The sequence below is a fragment of the Talpa occidentalis genome, unplaced genomic scaffold (genome assembly GCF_014898055.3).
Source record: "Talpa occidentalis isolate TD23 unplaced genomic scaffold, MPIMG_talOcc4v2.1 talOcc4.18, whole genome shotgun sequence".
Taxonomy (NCBI): domain Eukaryota; kingdom Metazoa; phylum Chordata; class Mammalia; order Eulipotyphla; family Talpidae; genus Talpa; species Talpa occidentalis.
The window spans coordinates 10,673,418-10,680,061 of record NW_023601851.1 but is presented as its reverse complement, the minus strand read 5'-3'; positions in this window follow the sequence as shown (position 1 = coordinate 10,680,061).

Sequence of the window (6,644 nt, the reverse complement as noted above, 5' to 3'; positions counted from 1 at the left end):
GAGGGATACTAAAAGCACCATACGATTTTGTTACAGGGCAGGGAGAGGGGCAGCCCAGACACCACAAACCTACCTGCTCTAAATCGGTTCTGCCATCCGCTGCATCAACACAAAACATATGAGAAACACAAAACATATGAAGTTCCTGGGAAGGAACTTCAATACAATTAGGAAACAATACAGGAAAGGCAAAGACTACAGTTTCTTTTTTTTAATATTTTATTTTATATAATTCTTACATCATTTTTCATCTTTGCACAATGTATGCATTTTCATTTTGGTTATATTCCCAATACAATTGCACCCCCCCTTATTTTGACTCTAGTCCTTCCTCTCCCTGGCCCTCCCTCCCCCCCATCCCCAATCCCCCCATCCCCCCATTCCCCCCCACCTCCCCCCCCCGAAGTGTGTCTCTATAGTTTCTAAATAAAGTACCCAAAGTTACCAGTCCCCTCGTGGGTAAAAGTCCATCCAAAAGGGATTGGCCCAGAATAAGGCCCCAAAGCCTGCCACAGGTCTAAGGCATCTTCCAGTGGGGACCCATAGAAAAGGATCAGAAACCACCACACAATTCTGGAATGAAAAGAGTAAATTATCAAAATCAAGACAAAAACTGCCATTGCCACCTCCCCACGGGTCTATCACCCACATCTGTGTTACCCAGTCCACGACCAAAATACAGGCATGGTTTCTTCAAGCGTCTCTCTGCTCCACGTGCCTCCTCCGGGTCTCCTTCTGGCTCCATCCTGCTTCCTTCCTTCTTCAGTTTCCTCTGCAGCTTCTTCTCTCCCTGCTCAGCTCCACCCTCCCTTGGGTGGGGTGGAAACATGGAACCACCCTCTTTCCTGGGGACCACCCTGTTACAATTTCACACCTATATAGATGATAAAGAAACAAAACAAATGAACAAACAAAACAAACCAAAAACAACATCTTTGTCTGTAAGAACCAAATATCTGCTGCCAGAGGGAAACAGGAAAAGGGGCTGGGGAATTTGGGTAAAGGAGTTCTTGGATAGTGAAGAATAGAAATTTTTATTCAAATGTTAATGTTTAATGTACACCAAAACCTATCACTATATAATGGTAGAAACCAGTGGAACTGCAGTAAAAATTAAAAGAAAATGAAGTGAAACACAAAGATGTTTATTAGAGCTCATGAAATTGGTGATAATTCTGAAACTCCATTTTTATATATATATATATATATATATATATATATATAAAAGTAATAGCTATTCTGAGATATTTTGACTTGCCCTCTTCTATGCAATCCTCATACTTTTCCTTTTTTAGATGTTTTCTCTCTCAGCAGTTAATTTTTAAAAACAATGGAATCAACTGATGGCATATGAAGGGACATTTAAAGGTCTTAATTTCAGAGGACATTTATTCTGATTGCTGTGTGTTCTTTTTTTTTTTTTTAAAGAGGCATGTATTTTTATTTTTATTTGTTTGTTTGTTTTTTGTTCATTTGTTTGTTTATACATGCACTGGGTACAGTCAGAAGCGCGGGAGGGTGAGAGAATTCACCAGAGCCAGAGAGGGGAGCAGAGCAGGCAGAAGGACCGAAGTACACTGCTGAGGGGAGCAGTGGGCGGCAGGAGAGGTCTGTGCTCCATGTGGGACCTTCCTCCGGTGGCCAGGGAGCAGCCAGAGATCGAACCGGCGCCACAGAGGCCAAGGTCTGCTTCGCAACCCAGCGCTCAACCGCTGCGCCACCGGGGAGGCCCTGCTGTGTGTTCTTTACAGTTTTTGCTCTAATACATGGGAGTCATAATCTACAAGATGGATGAGGGTTGCTCAAAGACCCACATTTTGATGCAAATTTTCTAAGTCATCCTAAATTCCAGCCACTTCAAAATTCATGGAGCAAACCCAAAATGTAGAATTGTGGAGAAAAGGGAAATTATTTCCTTAGAACAAGGAAATGACACCCTCAGGCTAAATTCAACCTTGTAAATAGAATGAAAAACTAGCCACCTTCATTTGTTAATTGCCTTTGGCTATCTCCTTGCTGTAGTGCAGATTTTAGTAGTTGCAAAAGAAACTACAATAGGGCCTCCCCGGTGGCTCAGCAGTTGAGCTCTGGGTTGTGAAGCTGCCCGCGGCCTCTGCGGCACCACTTCGATCCCCGGCTGCTCCCCGGCCACCCGAGGAGTGTCCCACATAGCACACAGACCTCTCCTGCCGCCCGCTGCTACCCTCAGCAGTGTACTTCGGTCCTTCTGCCTGTTCTGCTCCGCACTCTGGCTCTGCTGCTCCTCACTCTGGCTCTGGTGAATTCTCTCACCCTCCCGTGCTTCTGACCTTACCCAGTGCATGTTTAAACAAACAAACAAACAAACAAATATATAAATAAATAAAAGCATGCCTCCATAAAAAAAGAAAATTAAAAAATAAATAAACTACAATATATGGTGAATAAAGTTTGAAGTATTTATTCCTTGATGAGAGACAAATCTGTCAATCCTTGTTCTCCAGTCATGATTTGTAAACATTCAAGTCCAGCTTCTCTGGCATAGGGAGGGTGAAGAAAGAGATCTGAGCCTGTGTCCTTCCCTTATCAGGTCTCTGAATCTACAGAAAATAAGGGAACTTTTTAGAGTTTGAAAATCAATGAATTTATCTTTTATTGTCCAACCAATATTAGCTTGCTAATGCTGTTGATAACATTTATATCAGAAATAATAATAATTCAGGGGTCAGTGATATAAGCGATGATTGGATAGTTTGTTAAGTTGAACAAACATTATTAAGCACTCTTTGTGGTGGAACCATAGCTGAGGTATGTGTGAGGTATGGGGGTGTAAGAGTGCAGCAGAGTGGAGTAGAGAAGAGAAAAGGAGGATTTATTGAAATAGCCTGGCAGGGAACCGGGGACAAGAGGGAGCTATACAGCTGTGTGTGAAGGATTTGAGACTTTTACACTAGGGTTACATAGGGTTTCTTACTTGGGGAGCCAGTTTGCACGGGGTATCAGCTGGGATGTCTGCTCTTGGGTGCAGACCTTTGACACAGACACATGTGCAGGCCCTGCCTCTGCATTCCTGGAGTTGGGCTGGTTTATCTGCCATGGTGGTCAGACTAGTGGCCCAGTTCCCGTGGCAGCCTAATTGATGTCCTTCTCTGCTCAGTCTCTCAAACATGACTATGGGGTAAGAGTGAGAGCTTAGTTTTTAAAATTATGAAATGATACCCTGACACCCGTGTTGGGCCAGATGTATACTGCAGGAGTGACAACATGATCCTTTCTCTGGAAATCACAGTATTTTCTTTCCTTTTTCCGAAATTTATATTATTTTTGCTTATTTGATGGGCACATGTTTCAATATTTGGTATTTAAACATGGTTGCGACAGGGAATGAGCAATAAAAAAATAAAGCAACCCAATTCAAACCCCTTTGCTATTTTGATTGTACCATAACTTACAACCTAATTGTCAGAAATTCTCTCTTAAGAAAATGTAGAATTGCTTCCGTGTTTAGCCTTTGGGGAATTGGTGTTCCCTTTTTGGTAATTTACTTGACACATATTGATGTAAGAGTGTTAAGTCATAGAGTGCATGCTTTGAATTGTTTCTGTCAGTAGAGACTTCTGAATTTAGCAGATGCAGACAGGTGAAGACCAGGAAGAGGGGATGTAAATCACATATACGAAAGTATCCACTGTGGCATGAAAACAGAAACCAAATGGTATCTGGTGGGGTAGCGTTAAATAAGGTTAAAATTAAACCTCACCCATTGCCCAGCAGGAAGGTTTGGGAGGCTTGAACACAGAGAGAATTGATAAGGCTGCTCTGGGTCCCAAACCGTAAGATGGATCCCTTTGACCAGGAATGTGGAGGCAAGGCCAGGACACATTCTGGGTCAAAGATCAACCCCCAGGATCAGACACCCCTGCACTAACCAGCCCAAAACTCACTCCCCAAAGCAAAACTGACAAAACCAGTTATAAAAGGGAGCCCCAAATCTGTCTTCACTTGCAGATCTTTCCTGTCTCCCCAGCTGCTTCTCTTAGCAGTGTATTTGAACAAATGTGCCTTTTCTGTTCTCCAGTCTGCCTCTGGTGAAATTTTTCACCCCTGCACCTCTGGCCTGTCAAGGTATCGTTAAGAATTTGAAAACCAAGCCCCCACTCCTTGGCCAGCAGTCAAGTTTGGTAGGCTGGAATGATAAAGGGAGTAGGGATGGAACTGCCATGGAAACATGGACCTTAAGCTGGTGAGGCCCAGAACTGATGACCCTCTATGCTGATTCAGATCATCAGTCAGGACACACCCAAGACTAGTCACCCTAACCAGTCAATGGTGTCTAGAGTATAAAGAGAGACTTGGGACCCAAACTCTGAGCAGTACACCCTTCCGCTTTCGCCCTCTGCTTCTTTTAGCAGTGTATTTCAATAAATTCACCTGGCCTTTCCCATCTGTCTCTGGTGAATTCTTTCACCCCTGCAACAGTGTCTCCACCTTGATTCTTCCCCACAACATTATATATCAATAAATCTTTGTTAGATATTAGAGTGGTGTGATTTCTTATAAAAGAAGATGGAAACTAACTTCTTCAACTACACCAATCTTCTATCTACCCAAACCTCTACTCTTTGTTCTCTGAATTCAGCAAATAAAAATAAAACATAAAAAAAAGCATGTGCTTCCCCTGGTGGCGCAGCGGTTGAGTGCAAGGCTGCGAAGCTGCCTGCAGCCTCTGCAGCACAGGTTCGATCCCTGACCACCAGTGAGGATCTCACATGGCGCCACAGAACTCTCCTGTTGTGACCGCTGCTCCCCTCAGCAGTGCATTTCGTCACTCTGCCTATTCTGTTCTCTGCTCTGGCTCTGGTGAATTCTCTCACCCTCTCGCACTGCTGACTGTACCCAGTGCTTGTATAAATAAATAAATAAATAATTTAAAAAAAAAGCAAATAGCAATTAGATGTACCAAGTTGCTCAGGATAGAAAGTTTGGCAGCATCTTTAATTTCTGTCTTTCCCTCACTTTCTATATCCATCCAAATCAGCCCTATTAGCTAACATCCTAAGCAAAGTACCATTATGACCCACACCTCTCTCTTTGTCTACTGCAAGTTTCTCGGTTGTTTTCCCTGTTGCATTCTTGTTCTCCTACAATCTAGTTTCCCCAATGCAAAGAGATTTTTCTCAAACACAAATTATTCAATTCACTCCACTCAACATCATCTCTCTCCATTTTCACAATTAGAATGAATTCAGGACATCACCCTGAATTAGGAAGTTCTGAGTGACTAGTTTCTGTGAATATCTTTGACCTTGTCTCACAATTCCTTCTCCTTTGTCCACATGAAACACTGACCTCCTTTTTCTTACTGCAGGGTGATTCAGTCATTTCTGCCTGTCCGTGCTCCCCTCTGCAATTGTGCTTTCTCCCAAACTTTGCTGTGTGCATCCTGGTCTGTAAATAGAGTTCATATTGTCATTTATTGAAGTCTTATAATTTCCATTAAAGAATAATGTTTTCATCGCTTTACAGATGCATACATTTTATTAAAAATATCCTGAAGGGTTTCATATTTTGATGTTATCCTATATGTTATTGAAAATTCAATTGGTATGTTTCGATCCTTTGTACAGATCCTATCACCATTTGTTATTTCTCTGTTGGATATTTTAAAACTTATTTATATTGCTTTTATTCCCTGCCACTGAAAAGTCAGTTTTATCACAACAGTCTCTCTATATCTTGATCAGTAGAACACTATCAATTCTACAAAAGTACAGTGTAGTTTCTCAATAATTAGTCATTGTTTCTTTTGAGTGAATGTCATATATAGGTAACCTTGGAAAAAGTAATTAACCTCTCTAAATCTCCTTCCTCAGATATTAATATATTTGTAAGAGCACATATTGATATATGTAATATATATAGAATTAAAACAATGATATTTATAGTTCCTGATATTTATCACTATTAAATCACTTTATTTTGGCTAAAGTGTTAAAAGCAACGTAAAAAACGAAGTATTCTGAATTGCCTAACATTTTTGTTTAGATTTTAAGCACATTGGTATTGTTATGACCTATTGGATTTGTTAGTATATTCCTTCTCAAAGGAACTATTGTGTATATAGTATTATTATTTAATGTTATTTTCTACTATACTAGACTCCATGATACAATTATTTTTTTTCTTTACTTTCTGGTAATTTTTTTTAAATAATAAATTTTATTTTTATATTCCCCATACAATTGCAACCCCCCCATTCTGACCACAATCCCTCCCCTCCCGCCCCTCACCCCCAAAAAGTGTCTCTGGTTCAGAGTTTTTGTTGATTTTGATTTTCACTTTCTTATAGTTATTCATTTTTCTGGTCCCTTATTTAAGTTTTCTAGATTCCTGCTATGAGTGAGACCATCCGGTATTTTTCTTTTCTTTTTGGCTTATTTCGCTGAGCATGATCCCTTCCAGCGCCATCCATGTTGCTGCAATTGCATGTGTTTATCTTTTTGAATGCTGAGTAATATTCCATGGTATATATATGTACCAAATCTTCTTAATCCAGTCATCTATTTTTGGGCATTTGGGCTGTTTCCAAAGCTTAGCTATTGTAAATAGTGCTGCTATAAACATAGGGTGTAGGTGTTCTTTGGAATTGATGTTTCTGTGTCCTT